Source organism: Quercus suber, unplaced genomic scaffold, assembly GCF_002906115.3.
Source record: "Quercus suber isolate HL8 unplaced genomic scaffold, Cork oak 2.0 scaffold_211, whole genome shotgun sequence".
Classification (NCBI taxonomy): Eukaryota; Viridiplantae; Streptophyta; class Magnoliopsida; order Fagales; family Fagaceae; genus Quercus; species Quercus suber.
Window position 1 is genome coordinate 210076 of NW_027069669.1, and position 25230 is coordinate 235305.

General features: G+C 34.5%; 1 pseudogene; it reads right to left on the reverse strand.

Moving 5' to 3' along the window:
• Positions 1 to 1660: 1660 nt before the first annotated feature.
• The window catches only part of LOC112004554 (protein NRT1/ PTR FAMILY 6.2-like), a 36036-nt pseudogene continuing 12466 nt past the window's right edge, over positions 1661 to 25230 (reverse strand).

The window sequence follows — 25230 nt, forward strand, 5'->3', positions numbered from 1 at the left end:
CAGTACTGGAGCGTGCCACATGAGTTTATTTCTTACTTTGCCAAGAAATTAGAGAAGGACCAAAAAGAAAAAATAACCAGTGGTGGACCTGCGATCAGTGAGATCTCCTGCCCAATCAGCATTAGAAAATGCATGAAAAATAAGAAGAGATTGAGTAGAGTAGAAAAGACCATGGAAGAGAGTGTCTTTTAGGTATCGAAGAATACGCATAACAACAACATAATGAGTCAATCGTGGAGCAGACAGATACTGACTCACCTGGTGAACAGCATAGGAAATGTCTAGACGAGTAACAGTGAGATAAATTAGGCTGCCAACCAAGCGTCTGTAAAGAGAAGGATTAGACAATGGTTTCCCCCTGAGGGAGTCAGATGCGCATTAAACTCAATTGGAGTGTCAACAGTCTTGCTATCAGTGAGTCCAGCTCGAGACAAGAGTTCAGAGGCATACTTGGCTTGAGTAATATAAAGTCTATTTGTAGAATGAGTGATTTCAAGACCCAAGAAGTAGCTGAGATGTCCAAGATCTTTCATCTCAAACTACTAACTGAGAAAATATTTAAGTTCTTGAATGTCACTAAGGTCATCACCAGTTATGATCATATCATCCATATACAAAAGAAGTAAAATAGTGCCTTTATCAGTGCGACGAAGAAATAAGCAGAATTATAATGACTAGCCATGTAACCCAAGCGAGAGATGGTAGAGTGAAATTTGACAAACCAAGCTCGTGGAGCTTGTTTAAGGCCATAAAGTGCATATCGAAGGTGACAAACTTTGTTTGAGTTAACAGAGAGACCAGAAGGAGGTTGCAGATAAACTTCTTCACTTAAATCCCGATTAAGGAATGTATTTTTTACATCCATCTGAAAAAGGTTCCATTTACTGGTAGCAGCAACAGCTAAGAGGGCATGAATAGATGAGATACGAGTAACCGGAGTAAAGGTTTCTTCATAATCAATCCCATACTCCTATGTAAAAACTTTTACAACAAGAGGAGCTTTGTAGGGCTCAATGGACCCATTAGAGTGAGTTTTAATCTTGTAGATCCACTTATAACTAACTACAGATTTCTTAGCGAGGAGTGTCACCAAATCCCAAGTATGGTTTTTAGATAATGCATCAAGTTCCTCTTTCATTGCAATTTGCCATAAAGGGTCAGTGGAAGCCTCACGATAGATGTAAGCTCGTGTAGTGTAGCAAGGGCAGTATAACAATGATAGTTAAGTAAATGTGCAGAAATAGATCTTACCCGAGTTAAGTGATGAGGTGGAATGTCTTGTGTAAGATCCTCAGGTGGAGCAGGAGCAGAGACCCAAGCTCAAGGTTGGGGTTGGGTAGCTCGTATTTGACCTGTTCATTAAAGAGTGAACAAGGAAAGGGATTAATGATATCTGATGGTTAGACAGAGAAGCCTATAGGAGGATCAGGAGCAACTACAAGAGGATCAAGAGCAACTACAGAAGGAATATGTGCCTCATCTGGAAAAAGATCTAAGACAGAGGAGGAAAATAGGGAGGCACGGAAGTAAGAAAGCACAACAAAGAGGCGATGTTCCCAAAAGACAACATTGCAGGAGATACGAAGATGATGAGAGATAGGATCATAACACCGATACTCCTTTTGAGTTTCGCCATAGATAAGAAACAACAAAATCTTGACTAAGGGTCAAGTTTGTTATGCTCATGTGGTTGAAGAAAAATGAAACGAGTAGAACCGAAGGAGCAAAGGTAGTGATAGTTTGGAGGTGACCCAAAAAGGCACTTATATGGAGTTTGGTTTTGGATAACAGGACTTGGAATGCGATTAATAGCATGAACAGCATGAAGAGCAGCTTCGCCCCAAATAGGAGCAGGAACTTTGGTAGAGAGAAGGAGAGCATGAACAGTGTCAAAAATATGACGAACTTTTTGTTCAACTCTATCATTTTGCTGAGAGGAACTTAGACAAGTTAGTTAATGAACAGTGTCATAGGAATGCAAAATAGCTGGGAAAGCATATTGAGTGTATTTAAGAGCATTATCAAATCAAAAAAATTTGATGCATTTGAAAAACTGAGTTTCAACCATTTTTGCAAAATTAGAATATACTTGCAATAATTCAGAACGATGTTTCATATTAAAAATCCAGCTATAGTGAGAGTAATCATCAACAAAGACAACAAAACATCGAGACCCACTAATATTAGAGACAGACGAAGGACCCCAAACATCAGAATGAATAAGGCCAAAGATCTCGTTGGATATTGATTCACTAGTATTGAAAGGCAAAGTTGGTTGTTTTTCTAACTGACATGAAACACAATCAAAATTTTCTGTAGACACTGAACCTACCAAACCTCTAGAAGCCAATTGTAGTACCCAAAAGGAAAATGCGTGACCAAGTTAAGCATGCTAAAATGCAAGGGAAGGAATTGAAGAAACTGTAGCAGCTGCAACAACAGAAACATAAGCAACAAGTGGAAGACGAAGGTTATCCACGGAAAATATACGCCCAACTCTAGGACCGGTCCCAAGCTCCTGTCCCGTCCTCGGATCCTGCACAATGCACCTAGAATAATAAAATATAATGCGATAACACAACTTTGCTAATTGTCCCACAAAAAATAAATTTTAAGAAAGGTCAGGAACATTAAAGACCCCAGGAACTGAGAGTTTGAAGGTCGAAATAGAATCTATATTATGACCAGACATTGTGGAACCATTTGTTGTGCGAATATTAAGAGGGTGTGGTACAGGTTTAAGTTTAGAAAATAAGGATGAGTGAGGTGTAATGTGATTACAACAAGCAAAATCCATAAGCCAAGAGGAAGGAGACCTACCAGATAAAGTTGAGAGAGAAGATGAATAAGATGCATTACCAACCATACGAATGACATTGGCGATGATATTTTTAAGGTCATCTGTGGACATGGTGAAAGTGCGTCCTAAAGACTCAGACTGTGTAGAGACAGGAGCCATTGGTTGGACACTCTCAGTGTTAGCAATAGTAGCAGCAGAAATTGAAACAACTGATTTGTTACGATGATAGCAAGTCTCAATATTGTGGCCAAAATGTTTGCAAAAACATTTGATGGATTGGCGGCAACGATTGTTGCAATAAGAAGAAGATCTGTCGTTATTCTTCATTTATATGCAAAATATGCAAAAATAGACTGTAAAAATGAAATCTACGCAAAAAACTGGATAATGAGCACCTAGATTGCAAAAAGTCAACTCTGCCAAAAAGTCAACGGTCAATTCTACCAAAGTTAAAGTCAAAGTCAACGGTTGAAAGAGTCAACTGCCTGAAGTCAAAGTCAAGCTGGAGATGACATCAGCGATGACGCGAGCTGATGATGTAATTAGGGCTGACGTGGCAGAATGACGTCAGCAGGTGTGGCCTAGGCGTGTGACTGTGTGTGAAGGTGCGTGGAGGCGTACGGCGGTGCGTGAAGCGCATGACTAAGGCGCTGCTTCTTTAGGCAATGTGTGAGGGTGCGTGCAGGCTCCATTGAGTGTGAGACTTCCACGATTGAGTAGATCGAGGCGAGTCGATCACTGTGGTACCTGAAAATCACTTATCGGAGCAAGATGCACGGTGGAAACGGTGATGCAGTAGTTTGTGTGGTTCGGGACTCCTCAACGACGATGGTTGCCGGCTCGAAACCTAAGGACAACGGCTAAAAGATGTTAGAGGTTCAATGGTGAGTGGTTACAGTAGCTATTGTGACAACGGAAGCAACAAGAGTGGAGTAACTCCAAGAGAGACAAGACTACTAAGAGAAAGGTCATTGCAATGGCTTTGATACCATGTTAAATATTAGCATTGATACACCATGTTGAATATGCTAGTATGGATGTTGAAGCAAAAACATAAAATGTAGAACATAATAACACACGAGAGTTATCGTGGTTCAGCCTAACGACCTACATCCATGGAAGAAACTCTAAAAGGCTACATTAATAATATATTATAGTGTAATACAAATCCTGTGTTACAATAAATCATAACATGTATATATATATATATATATATTAGACTTAAACCCTAGACTAATAGATTTCTAATACAAGTAGGAAACTTGGCTTGCACACAAAGTAAAATTAGGTTTGGGCTTATGCTAATGGGCTAATATATCTCTAACGCATAATAAATATGAATAATATTTCATGAGGTAAATGGAGGATTTAAAATTAGACCTAGAAAAAAAAAAAAAAAAAAAAAAAAAAAAAAAAAAAAAAAAAAAAAAAAAAAAAAAAAAAAGAAAAAAAAAAAAAAAAAAAAAAAAAAAAAAAAAAAAAAAAAAAAAAAAAAAAAAAAAAAAAAAAAAAAAACCTAGACCTTATGGAAGGCGAAAAGCAAAGAGGGCTACTTCACGTTGAAGATCAAGCAGAAAAATTGGAAAGGAGAAATTGATAATTCATATGTGAATAATTCATAATTCACACGAAAACCTGTGCAGCAATTTTACCACTATGCAACAAAGATTCTGCTGTTATACATTTTCTTCTTCAAGATGAGTATCAATAGCACCATTCATCTCTGGAACAATTTCAGTAGAATTTGGTCTAAACCTTATGGCATACGCAATATAAAATCCAAAGTTGATCAAAGTTAATAGTGCTAGAACCCAATAAAAATAATCCAAGCTGCCGTCATTAATACTGGGAGGAAGCCAATTGTGCCCACCATTGCGTCTAGTAAAATTAGTTATTATTGTGACCAAAATTGTACTAAAAACCATACCAAAAGAGGTGGTTGTGAGGCAAAGACCAATGGTAATTGCTTTCATCCCATTAGGTGCATTGTTTGTGAAGAAATCCAATTCTCCAGATGATATAAAGGCCTCTCCAATGCCAACTAAGATGAACTATGGAAGTAAAAAAGAAAGCACTTATTGGTAGGGTTATTGATGAGAATCAACAAGCATTCAAGGACCCATTGCATGTTCCAGTTGGGCCTATTACTAAAGCAAGATCCAAGAAGATCACAGAAGCACTTAATGGGTTGATTCAAGAGATTTGGATTGATTCTAACGGAGGACATTCCAAACTTGGCCTAAAGAAAGATGAAGGCATAATGAATTTAATCCAAGCTATGGAGGGCTAATCTGGTTTAATTGGGCGTGATTTATGGCGTGGATTAATGGCTGATTGATTTTCCAACTCCATATCAGTTAATGGATATTTTTCCTAGTCTGGAGTATCTAGTTTTGGACCAGATCTACCTTAATTTTAGGCTTTTATTATTTAGAACGTTTTTAGCTATTTTTCCTATTTTGGATCTGCTAATTTAAGATCAAATCAACTTTTATTTAGGGTTTTATTATTTAGTACATTTTTTTTTATATATTTTTCGATTTTCAATCATGCCTTATAAATAGCATGCACTCATTGTAATAAGGGTTGGTTGAATAAAAATCAAAAAAGGTGAGGCTTTGCTCTTCTTTTGGTTCTTCAAGAACAGTGAACTTATCAGGGATTCTTTCTTGTGGCGTTCAAACTTTATACATTTGGTTCGTGATTCAATTATAATCATTGGGTCAAGGTTTGTTACTTATACTTTTGGTTCGCGTTTCACTTATAAACGTTGGGTTAGGGTTCTATCAAAATCTGAATTTTAGCTTTCTTGGGCAATTATTCCAATATTGTTTGTTGGGTCTCAAAGCGTGTCGATTGAGGTTTGCATCAGTTATCGACCTTGTGATGGTGCCTCTATTATTGGCTCCTACAACTGACAATCTTCTCTTTTCCACAAGTGTTGCCGCTGCCATTCCTAATATGGGGAAGAACAAGCCTAGCCCTACTTTTTGCAAATTTGTTAAACCTGAAAAAAGGAAAAAATGGGAATTAAATAAATAAATATTTTCAATTATCAAAAATTTGTTATTTTGGACAGTAAAAAAAAAAAAAAAAATTGTAATTTATGACTTGAATCACATTCTTAATTGAGTAAAACTTAGAAATAGTACCCTTTTCAAATTCAGTCACTTGTCTAACTACTTAACAGAGCAAATGTCATTAACACCTTTTTTTACCCCTATTAAAACCAATTCAAAAAAATATATATCTCTGTCTCTTTTCTCTCAGATCCTGATGGACCCATATTTCTATCTCTCTTCTCTTAGATACCGGCAGACTCATATCTCTGTCTCTCTTCTCTTAAACCCTGAAGTATATTTAATTATTTATTACTACTTTTATTACAAATAGATGCAATTTTTCATTTAGGAATGCCAGAACACCAATCTTAAGTTCACCATTTACGTACCTTGACTATTTCTAGATTTTTTCATGAGAGGCATAATCAGGCGGTCATATATAGCAAGAGTGATCATTATGGCCACAACGAAGAAGGCGTAGAGTGATGCCGCAGGAATTTGGAAATTTCCTATTGATCTATCCATGGTAGCAGATTGCTGCACAGCCTGCTCTGAGAAGCTAGCTAAATGTGCATGTGTCGTCCAGAAGATAATTGTTGGGTCCGTTTAGATTCAGCTGAAAACTAAAAACTGAAAACACTGTAGCAAAATAATTTTAAAATGTGTTAATAGTATCGTGAGACCCATTTTTAATAAAAAAGTTGATAAAAATTGAGAATGGTGGGATGCATAAACAGCGCTCAGTGCACTGTTCACTGGCTGAAAGTCAAATAATGCGGCTACTGTTCAATAAACAGTAGCCGCACTACACCTGAAATGCTTGAAAACCAAAAAAAAAAAAAAAAAAAAAAAAAAAAAAAAAAAAAAAAACAGAAACGCGCTTTCAGCAAAACGCAGTCCCTAGACGCCGAATCCAAACAGCCTCGTTGTCGCCCAAATTGGCAATAACTTGATTAACATTTTAACTTCTTCCACATTTGTAACTGTGCAAAGTCTCCATGGATTTGGAGTTTCAAAGTCTTTGCTGGTTATGATTGCCGCCTTGTCCAAGCAACTGTCATGGAAGTATCACTTGTTAGCTTTGAAATGATCGTTCCTGAAATATCTATTTGACACTACTAATTCTGACAATCTTTATTGTCAGCTTTTTTATTGGAGTATTCTATCTGAAAGTTCCTATTAAAATTTAAAATTGAGTAATTAATGCTACAAACACAACATTGTTATAATAATTTCACAAATCTTACGTGACAAATTATTACAAGTTCTCATTTGAGAGAAAGTATAATACATGCCCGGCCGTGGTGGTTGTAAGAATTTTTTTAGGGAGGTTATTAAGAAACTTAAATAAAATTTAATAAACAAAGAAGTTAAATATATTGAGTTATTAGCTCAAAAAAAAGAAAAAACACACACGCAAATGCATGAAGTTTTATAATTTCTTTTTACGACTTTTCATATTTCAAAATCCTTATATAGTTATTTGTTAGTTCATTATCTGTTATCATTATTTGTTGTCAATATAAATAGATGTAACCATTTTATTTTATTAAGTTTGTATAACATTTTTATTTTTATGTAGTTGTCATTTTCTATTTGTTATTGATTTATATAAAAATATTTTAAACTACATAACCAAAACTTAGCACTATATTAATTATTGATTATACAACCACACTCATTTATACATAAATAATACACTAAGTTTCTATTTAGCCAATCAAATGCTTAAACAATCACAAACTTTACTAGTTTTTTTTTTTTCTTTCTTGAATCACTAACTTTATAACAAAAATTATTATAACATGATAACAATACACACAAATGTAACAAATTCTTTGTATTTCCTAATTATTAAATTATATAAAGTTATGTTATATTTATACTATGCACACATCACAATTCACACAAATAAAATTGTAAAAATTAAATACACACAATTAGTATCCAACACACACTCACACATATATAATATAAATTTAAAATAAAGAGAGACACACTCGCAACTCACAAACATTTGCTCTTTACTCTTAGAGTCAAAGATATTAAGATAGTCAAATAAAGAAGATGGAGAGAGGTTTGTAATTAGTGATATGTGTTGTTGTTTGATTTTGGGTTGAGTCGATGTGATCAGGGTGTGCAAAATTTAAGTCAAGGTATGCAAAAATATTTTTAATTGTTTTTTGGTTAAAGTCAGGGGGTCCATTTGAACCCCTTCATTGCCATTTAGTGCTACTCCTGACGCCCAACATATAAAACCTATGTGAAAATGGCATGTGGACCCTGTAGTTGTATACGTTGGGTGTATACAAAATTTTTGCCTCATTTGAGCCTACCACTAATGTCAATTTTATACCTACCATTTATAGCTTGCCACTTATGCTTTGTTGTGAAATCATTATGCTTGTAGCATTATTATTACAAATTTAAATATGTATTTATTATCATGTTCATTTAAAATTTAAATGATATGGCACTCATTACACCAATAGATCCAATAAGTAATTTTTTTTTTTTACAATATTTTATAATTTTCATAAAAGTGATATCAAAATTTTCATAAAATAATTTATTAACAAATCCTTTAGGACAACTGTTAATTAGGCTTGTAGGTGGTAAAAATAAGTAGTTTATATATTTTTTTTCTATGCATTTGGTAGTTTCTTATGTATTTTAAACTCTTGTTCTTTAGGATCATTTATTTGCATGTAACTATTTGTTTATTTGGCTAGCTTATTTTTTCCCAATTTATTTTACTATTCATCTTATTTTTGCTACTATTCATGAGTTCCACTGCACTTTTTGGTATTATTTATGGATCCTACTGTACTATTTCAATTAACATTTATCTTTATTTACAATACTTTTAGCAAAAAAAATTTAGTTTTAACAAAATAAGTGGATCCCAAACAGACACTAAATGTGTGTACGGTGGACAAGTTTAAAGGTTACCATTTATGTTTGAAAAAATATCCATGTAATTGGTGTAGACGTGTAGTAGAGAATCTTTTTTTTTTTTAGAAACACATTGTACTAGAGAATCAATTAATTGAATAGAGAGAAAGAAGAAATTTACAGCTCCATTCTCTATCCATTGTTTAAGAAAATACTTACTACACTCTTTAAAAAAAAAAAAAAAAANGATTCTTTTCTTCGGTTCTTTATTTATTTATTTATAATGAAAAGTTTTTTTTTTTTTTTTTGATAGGAAATTTATAATGAAAAGTTGATTATGGTAAAAATTTAATCATAGGGATTAATATGTTTTGATTTGATTACGTGTTCCAATCACTGCCACTGATATAATTATATATCCACGGCTTCGATTAATTGGGTTTTTATTACTTTTACTATTACTATTACGTTGCTTCTCAAAAAAAAAAAAAAAAGGGTTTCGTGTCCATCACAAATTCGACTAGTCCACTTTTACGAGCTGAGCCCCGGTAAAAAAAAGGACCCAATGCCATTAAATTAAAATAAGGGATTGAGTAAAAACGTGCTATATAAATATAATAATTTCATCTTTCTACTTCTCTAACACTTTCCAATCCAATTAATAAGCAGATAACAGAACAATTTTGGGCATGTTTGGTTGTGTTATTTAATCAACAGTTTTCGTTGTTTAAGGCTCCGCTTGGGAGGAGAGAATGGAATGAAATAGAAAGGAACAAAAAGAATAATTTTAGAATATTCTTTTCTTCTCTTGTTTGGGAGTTTTAATGGAGGGAATGGAAAGTTCATTCCCTTGTTTGGGAGTTTAAGTAGGAGAGAATGGAATGGGTAGGAGGGAACACTCATTCCTTTCTATTCCCTTAAAACCTCAAATTTTCATTCCCCCCGAAATTGGAAGGAATGAGAGGGAATGGAATTAGATTTAATGATTTTTTTACTAAAACTCCCAAAATATCCCTATATATTGAACCCTTTATTTTAAAACAGGGGTTTAATAGTAATATTGTCATAAAATGATTCCATTCCATTCCCTCCATGTTGCTCCCAAACAAGATTACTTACATTCCATTCATTTTCATTCCTTTCCATTCCTTTATTTTAAAACATCCAAACAAGGTTACTTAATTCCATTTCATTCCATTTTTTTCTATTCCTTTCCCTTACTTAAATACATTCCATTCCATTCAATTCCTTTCCATTCCCTTATGATCATCTCATTCCATTCTATTTCATTCCCTTATGAACTTTCAAGCGGAGCCTAAATGACATCATATAATTTTTCATAACACTCTTTCAACCATGCGTATTTTCATAATATTTAAACAATGTTATTAGAACAACATTACCAAACATGCCATTTGTTTCCAAGATCCACAAGGAGAAATTATTACACCTTGCCGAAATAATGTCCTCGTCCACTTCAGTCCATTCGTTTTCACTTTAGTCTAAGTCAGTTCATTTTAGTGCACTAACCTACAAATAGGGAAAGATAGATTTGGGTTGACTGTACTTATTTTAAACCCAAATTTATTTAATAATATAGATCTCAAACTCATTCCCAATTTTATTAAATTTTAGCAATTTAATCTTAAATTTGTTCCACGTATATTTAATGAATCCAAACTCATTTCAAACTTATCAATTTATTTATTTTATTTTCCTTAAAAAGAGACAAATTAATATTATTTGTTGTTAAATTCTAAAACATTATTAGAAAACATTCAATCTTTAGAGCCACTATATTTAGTCTTGAGGCATGACATATATTTAGTAATATTAATTTATAGATATTTGCAAGATTGTTAAAATTGCGATTTGGATAGTAGGATTGCATGATTTTATAATCTTATCTCACCAAAACGTTTAGGATCGCACTAAGATTATAAAAACAGAAAGATCATAGGATCATATAGGATCCTACCAAAAACATAAATTTTTGGTTTTATTTTTTTTTATGGGATAAATTTTTTGTTTTGATGAAACTTTAAAGGTTTTTATTTTTTATTTTTAGTCTAGGAACTAGTTCCCACACATCATTCCGAACGAATTGATGAAGTTCTTCATGCATGGAGTTTACCCAATCAGCATCCTGAAGTGCTTCATCTACCTTCTTCGGTTCAAATTGGGACAGATAACATGAGTGTGTGATCACATTCAAGGCTTTTGATCTCAACCTCATGTTATCATTCAGACTGCCCAATATATTTGTGGAAGGATGATTCAATCTCACTCTAGAGGATGGACGTTTGACAAGAGATGTTGTAATTTCTTTCTGTTCAGATGAAGGACTGAGCTCATTTTGTATCTGTCGAGTGTCACGAACCGGAGTGGATGGTTCTGAACTTGATGGTACTGAGACTGTATCATTCAACACTAACAGCTCGTCCTCACTATGTTTCCCAACATACTCAGTAGGAAAAGAGTCATCAACTTCTAGGAGCTTATCTTGAGCAGGAACAATGCTTTCTGAAGATCCTTTATCATTTATCACAACATTGGAAGATTCCATGACTGTTTTGGTTCTCAGATTGTACACTCTATAAGCTCTACTGGTGGAAGAGTATCCTAGAAAGTATCCTTTGTCACTTTTTGCATCAATTTTTTCTAGGTTCTCTCTATCACGCAGAATGTAACAATCACTGCCAAATATCCTGAAATATTTGACCACAGGTTTCTTCCCTCTCCAAAGTTCATAGGGAGTCTTCTTGGAGTCAGGTCTAAAATACACCCGGTTGAGTGTATGGCAAGCAGTGTTAACTGCTTCTCCCCAGAAGGATTTTGGTAAATTTTTGTTGTGTAGCATAACTCGAGCCATTTCCTGCACAACCCGGTTTTTCCTTTCCACAATCCCATTTTGTTGAGGTGTCTTGGGTGATGAGAACTCTTGGTGAGTGCCTTGATCATTGCAGAAAGTAGCCAGCTTGGTATTCTCAAATTCTCTTCCATGATCACTTCTGATTCTGGCTATCACAGTATCTTTCTCAACCTGCAATTTCTTGCATAGATGTATCATCTTCTTAGGAGCCTCAGCTTTATCCTTCAACAGCACAACCCAAGTATATCTAGTAATGTCATCCACAACAATTAGAATATACTTCTTTCCACCCAAACTTTGAACTCTGGCAGGACCCATGAGATCAATGTGTAATAACTCTAAAGGTCTTGAAGTTTGAACACTAGTCACAGAAGGATGCTTGGATTTTACTTGTTTACCTATCTGACATGGTCCACAAATGCACTTATCAATCTTCTCAAATTTAGGTAAACCAATAACTGCCTCACACTTGGAAATCTTCTCTAACTGCTTGTGACTGGCATGCCCCAACCGTTGATGCCACAAATCAACTTGATCAATCTTTGCACTAAAACACTTGTTATTTACACTTGGTGTTATGCCATAACAGTTGTCAGCTGTCCTTACACCAACACACATACAGTCACCTCCTCCATCAAGTATCTCACATTCATACTTGGTGAAAAGAACATTCAGTCCATTGTCGCAAATCTGACTTATGCTGAGTAAATTGGCCTTCAATCCATCAACATACCAAACATCTTCAAACACTGGCAATCCTGGAATGTCCACAGTACCAATGCCTTTGATCACAGATTTGATTCCATCTCCAAAAGTGACTGTCCCAATCTTTCCTTCGAAGAATGTTTTGAATAGACTTTTATTTCCTGTCATATGCCTGGAACAACCACTATCCAAATACCAAAGACAAGAATCACGTGCCTTTAAGGCTGTTAAAGCAGTATAACATACATAATTCTTATCACATGTGATTGAGCCAAGATACTTAAGGAAAGATTTACCAATAACAACAACAGGCAAAGACAACAAATAGGCAAGTTGACAATTAAGCACAGAGATTTTCCAAGAATTCATGACAATAGGGGTCAAGGATCAGCTCAGAGATCAAGAAATCTCCAACTAAAGAGCAACCTGCTCTGATACCACTTGAACGATTTTAGACCCCTTAAAACACAACCAGATTGGTTAGCCTAGATTAATTAGCCAAGTTGTTACTTAGTCAAATTAAACAATTCTAGGTTAAAACAATCAAACAATCATATCAAGATATAAAGCAGCGGAAAATAAATGAACACAAGATATGATGACCCAGGAAACCACACGGTAAAAACCTGGGGAGGATTTGACCTAGCTATCCTCAAGGTAAACCTGAATCCACTATGCGAAAGAATTGAAGTTCATACAGAAAGACTACAAGCTCCCCGCTTGACTTCCTAATGCTACCCACCAGTAGAACTTACTGACATGACCACGTGCAAGCTCTGAATCCACGGACTTCTTCTTTCTTGGATTCTTCAATCAGCTACAAGCACCACCGCTTGATTATCTTTAAGCTTCAATGGTAGCAATCAAGTTGATTATTAAGATGTAGATAATATCTCCAACTTGAAAACCCTAAGCTTTGTGTAAAGGAAAACTCCTCAAAGATCTCACAAGAGATTTACACAAAACAGCAATGTATGAGCAACAATACAATTGGAGCAACCTTCAAAAACGTGGCTAGGGTTTTGTTTATATACCTAGGGTAACAACATAAAACCCTAAACGTTTAATGAAGTAGGGCTGAGTTGGAAATTCTACAGAAAAATCAACCTGTGCGATTTTCGATCGATTGAGTCTGTTCTTCGATCGATCGAGCCAGGCCGAAAGTCCCAAGTACTTCTGCAGCCACTCGATTCCAACTTTACAATAATAAACCAACTTTGAGCAAGCCTAGACAAGACTAAATACATTGTTTTGATCATGGTTTGCCAACATTACAAATTAGAGTTCTAAATACATAAAATCCTAAGACCTTAGAACCTAACAATACAGACAACAGAAACAGAGGGTAGTACCTGTAGAAATTGTAGATCTATGGGCAGAAAAAAAATCCTGAGAAGAGAAAGCAGCGAGTGAGTAAAAGGAAATACCCATACAAATAGATGAGAAAAGAAGAGAGAGAGGGTGCAATACCTGTGGAAATCGCAGACCTAAGGGAAGAAGAAAAAAAAAATTTCCCTGAGAAGAGGGAGCAGCAACTGAGGGTGAAAGAAAGACAATACCCATATAAATAGATCTCTAGTAGCGGGAAAATAAAATTTTAGAGAGGAGGGAGATGGAAAATTTAGGAAGGAGATGAAATTTTGGAGAAGATGCAGGTAGTGAGGGATTTTGGAAATTTTGTTAACAGAGCAAAGAGAAGGAATTTTGGAGAAAATACGGGTAGTGGGGGATTTTGGGATTTTTGTTAACAGAGCAAGGAGAAAGAAATTTTTGGAGAAGACATGGGTAGCGGGGACATTTTGGAAATTTTGGGAATTTTGCTTAACCAGAGCATATTACGTTTAGCAAGGGAATAGGGATTCAGTACTTTTAATAAGGAATGTCTATTCCTCATTTTAAGGAATAGAGATTCATATGGAATGATTATTACAAGTAATAAAAACATAACCAAACAACTGTAAAGCTAAACCATATGAATATTTATTACATTACAATTGCTATTACAGTCTACCAAACATACCCTTAGTGTATCTATTAATAAAATCTTTTTCACTTTTGTAAAACATTTATAGCACAGTAAATGAATAGTGTAGACTATGTAGTACTAGCATTTACGAAGGGCAAAATTAGAAATTCATCTTGCGCGTGGTGGAGGTGGTGAATATGAATAAAAAGTTTTTGGAACAAGAACGAAAAAGTATACTAAGGTGTAAGACTAAATTAATACATAGGAACGCGAATTCTAAGGACCATGGTGCGTCTATTTTTCGTCCTGTGGTCCGCTGGTTTCCTCTGCCTGATGATCATTTCAAAATAAATTTTGATGCAACTTATTTTGAGGAGTTGGGTTTAGCAGATATTGGTGTAGTTTGTCGAGATCATTCCGAGCAAGCTATTGCGGCATTGTGTTAGAATTTGGGCAAGGTGCAGTCAGCTGAGATGGCTGAAGCTTTGGCGGCTCGAAGGGCTGTGATCTTTGCAAGGGAGATGAGTTTATTCGACATTATTGTTGAAGGTGATTGTCTTATTGTTATTCAGGCTTTGCTGCGTTGTGGCCCGTCCATTGCTGTTTGGCCATATTATTGATGAGACAAAAAGACTTGGTGGAGTACTCCGAAGTTGTATGTTCCAACATGTTAGGAGCGATGGGAATAGATTAGCTCATAGTTTAGCAAAAAAAAGCAGTTCTATCTGCAGATCTTGAGCTTTGGGTAGAAGACTTACCCGAGGACGTGGAGGTTGTTTTTCAGTCAGATCTTCCTTGAGTTTGATGTTTGTTACATTTTTTGTAGTTTGCTGTTTCTTTTAATAAAATTTTGCTTACCTTTTTTCTCCAAAAAAAAAAAAAAAAAAATTAATACATAGGAAATTAGACGAGTATATATTAATAAACTTTTATAAATCATCCTTTTTTTTTTTTTTGGTTGTAAAGACTGATTTTTTGACAATACTTATTATTCATAGCTAATAATCCTTGTTCCGTAGTTACAATAAAAATGACTCCATAAACATGCATGTTGGTAGGATTTTAATTTACTAACCCTTACTAAACATTGGCGAAATTCTAAAATAAAATGATGATAAAAAAATTATATGTGATCTTCAAATCTATGTATAAACTGCCATCTACATCAAAATTTTGAGAAAAAGAAATTAATATGAAACATATTAATATAAAAGAAAGACACATATGCATGTTCAAGACATGGACCTACTTAGTGTAAAAATAAAACAATAACCTTGCTTAAAGTCTTTAAACCTCTTATTTCTCCGTTCACACTTAATTTTCTACTGATTAGGAAAATGTTTATTTTTGTACTAAAATAATATAGTATTATAAAATACAAAAAGTGTATAAAAAAGAAGAAGAAGAGTTTTATGTTAATTTTTTTTAGTGCTTTTGGAAACGAGGAGGGTCACATACCATGTCCTACTCGGCTGGTGATCTTGTTTTTTTTTAGTCACTTAACACCGATTAGATTCCTAAAGGATTTGATGTGTTAGAGACATATTAGAGATATTAGCTCAATGTAATAGGCTCAAGCCTGCTCTTACTTGTACTAGTAGTCTAGGGTTTATTCGCCTATATATACTCATGTTAGGATTCATTTTAACACAGGTAATTGTAATACACTCTTACATAATAAAGATGTAGCCCTTAAGGGATTCTTCTGTGGATGTAGGCCGACAAGGCTGAACCACGTAATCCTCGTGTTCTCGGTGTTCTTATTCTATGCTTCCCTTTCTGCATTCACTCTAACAGACACAACATGGTATAGTTAACACATCACGTTGCTAATATATTTAACATGGTATTAGAGCCAAACTTTATTCTTGACATCAAACAAACATCTCTACACAACAAAGAAATTTCCCACGTGCACAACAACATAGATTAACCCTTCTTCACAACTGCTTGCCTTGTTGCCTCCCTAATTTGGACTCCACGGAATCATGCAGCCACCGTTGCTCACACCTATGTCTAAGATCCACAAGCCAAGAAAGTCGTGCCCCTCCAATTGCAGATTTGTGCAAATCGAGTCTTCGCCTAATGAAACCAACCACACAGACATACTCTATGGCATCTTGTGACAAAAACCCAGGAATCTGGCCTCCATCGAAATAAGCACGTGCCTTCAGGCGTGGCTAAAGCTCAGGCGATAATCTCATGCGCCTCTCATGGATCTCACTCTTAGCTGATCTGTTCGTTGCAAGAGACGCCTTATCAGCCTCGGCATCTGCCGATCTACAAAGCGGTGAAATCTGGAGGTAATTTGCCGCTACACACACCTATACGCGCCACCTAGAATTCCTGTCACACGTTGTCTCCGACATGCGTCGGAAAACTCATTGACATTGAGACTGATGTCATCTGATGAAGTCATCTTGCCATGTCATTAGACACGCAAGCATAGTCATGTCAGCCTTAGTTTATGTCACTAACACATCAACATATGATTTTAGCGGCTTTGCAGCCTGATTTGTGACTTGACCCGAAAAACCTGGAACTGACTCGGACCGTGTAGATCGTTAATCATGCTAACTGTTGACTTTGACTTATTGCGTTAACCTTTGACCAAAAATCAAAATTTCCAAAATGACCTATTTTGCTCAGTTTTTCATGTAGATTCTGATCTTGGACTCTGTTTCTTCATTTGAAGCTCCGAAATCGATCAATTGATTCACATTTTTCTTCATGGTTTCTTTATAGGTACTCTTCAACGCATCTCCAAGGGATCTGCTCATACTTATCCAACCTCAAGCCTTTATCGAGCTTCCGCCTTGAGTTTAAGGGAGGGTTTTAGAGATATATTAGATATATTAGCCTAATGTAATAGACACAAACCCACTCCTACTTGTACTAGTAGTCTAGGATTTAGTTGCCTATATATACTTATGTTAGGGTTTATTGTGATAGGCCAAGAATGTACTGACCCCTTAGGTAAATTAACCAATTAATTAGCCAAGTGAATTAATTAAGTCAATTTAACATATAATACGTGTGGTAGCACAAATAAATCATCAAATAACTAAATGCAGCGGAAATTAAATTTGGCATAGGTGATTTGTTTACGAATGGAGAAAACCACCGAGGCAAAACCCCATTGGGTGAATTTAAGGTTACCACTCTCGACAATTCACTATTATCAAAACAAACGGTTACAAGTAAAGGAATCTCAGTACCTTATACCAACTTACAGTTGAACCTTTACCCCAATTCACAATTGGACTTGTAATGTAGTGATAATCTCTCCTTTCAATGCACGGCTCCAAGTACGTGACTAACCAATCGATGCACGGATTCCAGTACGTGATTAACACACCAGCTTGAGAAAGATGTTGGTTGCAAAGTTCTTCAGTTCATCCATACAATGAAGATCAAGAAACTCCTTGATCACAAAACCCTACGGCGTACAAACGCAGCAGCTTTTTCAAGAGAAAGTTGAACTAGGGCAGGTTGTCTCTAGTAACAATGTGCATGTAACAACAAGTGCAACAACCTTTGCATCAAGTGAGACGGCCCTTAAAATAATCCTTATATATGTCTAGGGTTGTGAGAAAAGAAAACCTAAACACAGCTTGGATATGCGTGAAAAACAAATCTGAAAATTTGAATTTCGTAATTCTCGATAGATAGGGTATCTTTTGAGCAGTTGTGGAGCATCGGGCTAAAATTGCATTGTAAACCTCGATAGATACAATATGTTGGGTTATCTGTCAAGTTTTAAAATACAACACTTCTTCACTTACTTCTTAAACAGATTTGCATGGCTTTAACTCTTAACTTGAACAAAATGTTTCTTGAAGACTTAAATCATTCTAGATCTACCCAATTACAAGTAAAGTACATTTTGTCAAAGGATTAGCCAACTTACATAACATATGTTCTAACAAGTTTCACATATGTCCTAATAATCTCTCCCTTTGGCAATCTGTGACAAAATCACAACAAACAAATGAAATATAAGAGTTCATGGCATGAAAGATTTTGACAACTTGTATTCTAAAACACTTTAAATAAAACTCATCAAGGCATCTTAGTGTGAAACAGAAATAAAAGATTACAAACAAAATAAGAAACATGTGTATAAAGAGAGAAAAGAAACCACACATGGAGAGATAGGTGAAAATGTGATAACAACATCATCAAATATATATATCAAAGATAAATACATGTTTGCTATCACTAAGTGGTCATGAGACCAATGTGCAGCAGATAATGTATCTAAAAGAGAAAGAAAAGAAAAGATACAAAAGTCCTCATTACATCCCTCATAAACAAAAACACTCCCCCTAACAAAAATGTCCTATGCAAACTCTCCCCTTATGTACATGACTACTCTCATACCCAAAACTACTCTCCCTTTTTGTCACGAATGACAAATGGCAAGTCATTGAGAAGCAGTCATTTCCTCGTCACCGGAAGAGCTAGCATCCTCATCCTCATTAGCATCATCATCACCATTAGAGTCACCATTATCGCTCTCGTCCTTTGAAGCTTGTGGAGATGGAGATGGAGACGCAGTGAAGCCACCCATGATAGCCTGTCGTCGTGCAATACAACTAACACAGGTATTCATTTGACATAGCTCTTCACTGAGAGTGTTAAGGTGAGCATCCATGCACTCAAATTGTGCCATGATGGCCTCGAGAGTCACACTACCAGCAGAGGAAGAAGGTGTGGAGGTGGATGGAGTAGAACGGGTAGGAGGAGTCACCATCTCGGTTCGTGGTCGATACGGTCGAAGGTGGGCCTCGCTTCGTCTAACGAACACCGCGTTGATGGCACCCGTGATAGAGAAATGAGGAGACTTGGGATAAGAGACATAGGAGTGGCGAATGATCCTTGTGATAGTAGAAGGGAAGATAAGCTTATCAGGGGTTGCCATGTCTCTATAGACATTGATGAGAGAGAAAATGAAGTAAGAAGGGAAGTCTATGATAAGATCCTCAATGAAGGAAAGCAAAAAGCGAGTACGAGGCTCAGTAATAGAATTATAGTGAGACAAGGGATGTAAAAAAAATGTCATTACCATATTCAGGAACCTCGGACCTTTTGCAAAGCCCGAGCAAGGGGTGTATTGATGATCACCCCAACATGAAGGTGTCTCACAAAAGAGAGATAAGAGTTCGTCTTTGGACACAGTCCATAGACTAGGACAACTGGGGTAATCAGGATGTGATACCCTCGGGACATGTAACATATCGGAGATAAGCTCTAGAGTGACTATTATATGGATACCTCGAATAGAAGTGATGAAATGAGGTATAGAATAATCGAATCCGTGCATATTGGAGTAAAACTCTTGTATGATCACGGAGGGACAGGTTACCGAGATCTCGTAAAGAGATTCCTAACCCCGACTGTGAATGATAGTGGGTAGAGCGGTATCAGAGAAGTTCTATAAGATAACGTGGCGTTCCAAATGAATGTCACGTTTGGAGAAGTTCTCCGAGAAGTCCTGACGGGCCTTCTCATCATGGAACTAGACAGAAAGTGGGGTAGGATCAAAAGATGATGCCCTGGAACGAAGAGGCACTACAACAAAATGTATTTTCAGTGATGAAAAAATTCATCACTAAAAGTTCAGTTTTTCGTCGCTAAGGACCTTTAGCGATTAAATCTACTAATTAGCAACGAAACTCATTTTGTTGCTGAAATCCCGTTGCTAAAAGTCCTGGCGACGAAATATTTTCTTTGCTAAAAACACTATTTAGTGACAAAAATATTTCGTCACAAAAACTATTTTTAAAAAAATTCAGGCACATATAGTGACGAAAATTTTCGTTACTAAAACCATTTCTTACAAAATTCTGCTACGTTTAGCGACGAAATATGTCGTCACTAAAACAATTTTTTGTTGCTATATTTTGTGACGAAAAAATTCGTTGCTAAAACTTATTTTTTGTTTTTAATTTTTTCATGGCTTTGATATTAACTTGTAACTTGTCAATACATTATTAAAACCTCACATTTGAATAACACATTTATTTCAACAACACATTTATAAAAAAAGATCCATACATTCAACAAGTAAAAAAATAAAACAAGTATTCAATTCAAACTCCTTCCTTACAATAATTGTTTGCAACACATACAATAACTTAAGATGTTTTATAACAATACAAAAAATGTAGCATAATATAATTAGAACCAACGGAGGATGTCCTCATATGTTTTCAAGTAATGCCAAAAGTAAATCCCCTAAAAGCCACCAAAAAGAAATCTGTAAAAATATAAAAACAATACTACATTACAATCGTAAAGTAAAAACAATAACTATGTTATAAGAAACATTTCTAACAATGCATAAATAGTAGCCACACCAATGAATTAAAATCACAACTCCTAATGTATAAGTTGTAGAAAGCAAATATAGAGTTTCAAGTGTAATATAATAGAATTAGTTTCAAATAATGCATTAAAAAAAAGTAGTCACACCATGTCGTGCGAGTCAATTGCTAAAATAAAGTACTAATCAATAAGTGTTTTAACTTGAAGATGAACCACCCCCATAAGTAAGAGCGTCATTATAACCCTTGCTTCTCAAAAAGTTAAGAATATTGTTTTGGACCTCTTCTTGCTTAGCTAGTGCCTCTTGCTCCCTAGTTTGCTCCTCTGTGTCCCTAGCTCTTGCCTGTTTGAGCCCAATTATCTCACTTTCTAGCCAATGAATAACTCATGCATAATGTATTTTAACATCTAAATCTATAAGCTACTTAGATAAAGTTTTATCCCATTCATGAATGCATAAGTTTATATTAATATTTAATCAAATATACATTGCATACTCAAACACTCCCAATATGAATTTCAACCATTTTATAACACCATGCAAGCCACCTACTTACTCTAACACAACAACTCACCATAAAACCAATCACAAACATCACAAGTACAACGCTTACAAGTATTGAAATCGAATAAAGTAATATTCATCACATCTAATTAACAAGTTCCATTCACATTTGCAAGAAACTAAAAACACTCCCAATATGAATTTAAACCACTTTATAATACCATGCAAGCCCGCTTGCTTCAACACAACAACCTACCACAAAACCAATTACAAACATCAAAAGTATTGAAATCAATTAAAGCACTATTCATCACATTTAATCAACAAGGTCCATTCACATTTGCAAGAAATTAAAAACACTTTCAATATGAATTTAAACCACCTTATAACACCATGCAAACCACTTGCTTGCTCCAACACAATAACCCATCACAAGACCAATTACAAACATCACAAGTATAGAGTTTTATAAGTATTTAAATAGATTTTACTTACTATGATCAAGCTAAATGTACAAGTCTGATTTGTTGGCTAAGCTTTGGTCTTTGACTTTTCGTAGATCTAAACATTTTTCTATTCCCCCATAGCAACCCAAACAATCACTAACCTTGTCATCACATTCAACCAAAAATCATTAAATTTTTTCTAAAGTACATAAATAAAAAAACACAGTTCAATTATAGATTAATTAACACTTGATTATGAAGCTAGAATTATTAAATATATCATAAAGCTTCAGTTTTTTGTTCTATTAAACACTCCTAATTAGTATTTACTTTTGATATTATACACACACACACACACACACACACATAGAAGTTTTGGCGATATTACACAAATGGTGTGTCCACTACACCTACCTAATGCACAATACTTAGAATTCTTAGCTTGAACTTAATAGATGTGTTGTATAGACAATATCAATTCCTTAATTTTTAAGACATATATATTTGTTTTTTACCTGACAAAGTTGAAAGATTCACTCTTTAAACCTATCAATAGGCAAGGTACAATGTATCATATAGCATATTAGAAAAAGTAAAATAAAATAAAAGATGCAAATTGTCATGAGTCATACTCTTTTTTTAAAACTTCTGTATAAAGTCAATTTAGCATTATGAAAAACTCCAAAAGGTTGGTGGACATGTTTTCAAGTCTTGTGATCAATAAGGTTAGTTTAAGTCTCTTAATCAAAATACATTGGGATCACTTAAAAGAAATTCATTCTTATAATTATGTTTTTGAGATAATCCTTATAATAATTTAGTGTGTATGAAATGGAGATTATATTTATGAGCAATGAACATTTCTATTAAAAAAAGCATTATAAAATTCACATTTAAAAAAAGCTATAAAAACACTCCCAATAATATGAATTTAAACCACCTTATAACTCCATGCAAGCCACTCGCTTGCTCCAACACAACAACCCACCACAAAAACAAAAATCATCATCACGATATATAATGCTTACAAGTATTAAAAACAATTACATAGTATCCATCACATATAAATCAACAATATTCATTCATGATTCCAAAAAATAAGACACTCCTAATATAAATTTAAACCACCTTATAACTCTATGCAAGCCACTCGCTTGCTCCAACACAACAACCCACCATAAAAATAAAAATCAACATCACAATATATAATGCTTTCAAGTATTAAAAACAATTACATAATATTCATCACATATAAATCAACAATATTCATTTACAATTCCAAAAAATAAGACACTCTCAATATAAATTTAAACTACCTTATAACACCATACAAGTCACCCGCTTGCTCCAATACAATAACCCACTACAAAACCAATCATCAACATTACTAGTATAAACTTTTTTAAGTATTTAAACAAATTTTACTTACTATGCTCAAGCCAAGCATACACTTTAAGAAAAAATCCAAAATTATCACAAATAATGAATATTTAACCTATAAAAGAAAAGTATAATTTATGAAGACTTTATCAATACACTTACTAGCTATCATAGCATAATTGTCATGACCCAAATCTGTATATCAAAATTTAGAGCATAACCGGCATGTTAATATCAAGTTTACCTCAATACTAACACGAACCAACCTAAGCTGAAGGTGTTTATCAAGAATAGTTTCTTATATTCCTTCTTATTTTCTTGCATAAAAGCCACTATGCTTTTACATAAATATTTCATAACAGTAGCATTACTTTAAATATTACTTTCGTGATATCAATATGCTAAAATTATCATATATATAGGATTCAATAAGTCACGAACATAAATCTTTACTTAAATCATGCTTATATGTAATATCTCTAATTAAAAGGTTTTGATGCATAATAATTTTCTAAATAGTCTTTATACTTATTAAATGCACATGTCACCCATCCTTTACTTGAAAATAGAAGACGCGAGAGATTTGTATAAGAGGAGCTCAAGTGTCTATGTTCTCGTTCTCGTCACCTATATGAAAGACCAAAACTTATTACTAACAATTCTTCCTAAATATATAAAATTATACATCAATCACAACCTAACTCTCAAATTCAAGAAAATCCTTGATTCGCATCACACAAGATTCCCTAAAGCACATGATATATTCATCAAAAAAATTATGTACCCAAAACATAGAGAAACCAAGGCATAAAATTTATCTATGATCCAAACATACCAAAGGATGAGCATACTAATTTATAGCTCAAAACATTCACCATAACTTTAGAATTAAATTCTCAAAGTCAGGAGTATCATATGCTATTCATTGCTCATTTTAGTAGCATATGCCTCATTTGTAAAATACAAATGGACTGTCCATACACATCCAAACATCATGAAATTTTACAAAACCACTCCCCTGGATATCTAGTATATACCATATCAATTTCAGAGTCAAAACATAAAAACCATGATTAATTAAAAATCATACAAGACAACATGCTCAAATCTATCTTGACAGAATTTCATGCAACTTAGAAATTAAACCATTGTTTTTATATTGATCCAAATTTTGCGAGACCACTTCCATGGCAACCATGTGTGTCTTATAATTCATAAACCACTCCCCTGGATGTCTAGTATATACCATATCAATTTTAGAGTCAAACCATAAAACCATGATTAATTAAAAATCATACAAGACAACATGCTCAAATTTGTCCTGACAGAATTTCATGCAACTTATAAATTAAATCTTTATTTTTATATTGATCCAAATGTTGTGAGACCACTTCCATGACAACCATGTGTGTCTTAGAATTCATAAAAACTACTCCTAGCATCCTAATTCATAGAATATGATTTAATCCAAATTTTTCTTATTGTAAACACCAAATTTGTCACAGTGACAGTTTTAACATGTTTTCTTACAAAATCATTAACTAATAGCAATTGACCTTCACTTCATGTGGGTATTTCATACCTATACTATACATGTTAGATTACATGAATAGGCATCTAAAAGACCATGATATCTTCAATCTTTCAAATAGCTAACACAAAACCACAAATTTCAGCTTTTAACAATCAGATTGGAGAACATAGAACTGAAACTAAAGCAAACCATTACACCATTAAAATAATCATAACAGAAAATAAATATATATACTTACCCATAACTGAAGCTGAAAATTTAATAAGAACTAGCTTTGATTCAACAATTTTACAAAACCCATTAACTCATACTTACACTTACAAGAAAAAAAAACTCAAAACCCCTATCATTTAATCAAATACAAACCAAATATTACCAAAAAAAAAAAAATTTACAATGCTGAAATCAGTGGAGAAGAACAAGCTTTGATTCAACACTTTTACAAAACCCATTAACTTATACTTACACTTACAAGAAAAAAAATAAAAACCCCTTATCATTTAATCAAATACAAACCAAATATTACAAAAAAAAAAAAAAACTTACAATGCTAAAATCAGTGGAGGAAGACAAAGGGAAGGAAGAAGGGAGGTAGTGGAGGAAAAGGGGGAGGGAAAGAAAGGAGAGAGGGAGGTCGAATGAGAGAGGGAGTGGGTGAAGGGGTTCTCACCAGCGACGGGCTGGTCGGCGGCGGCTAGGGGGTGGGTTGGTGTTGGCGGCCTAGGGTGAGGGACT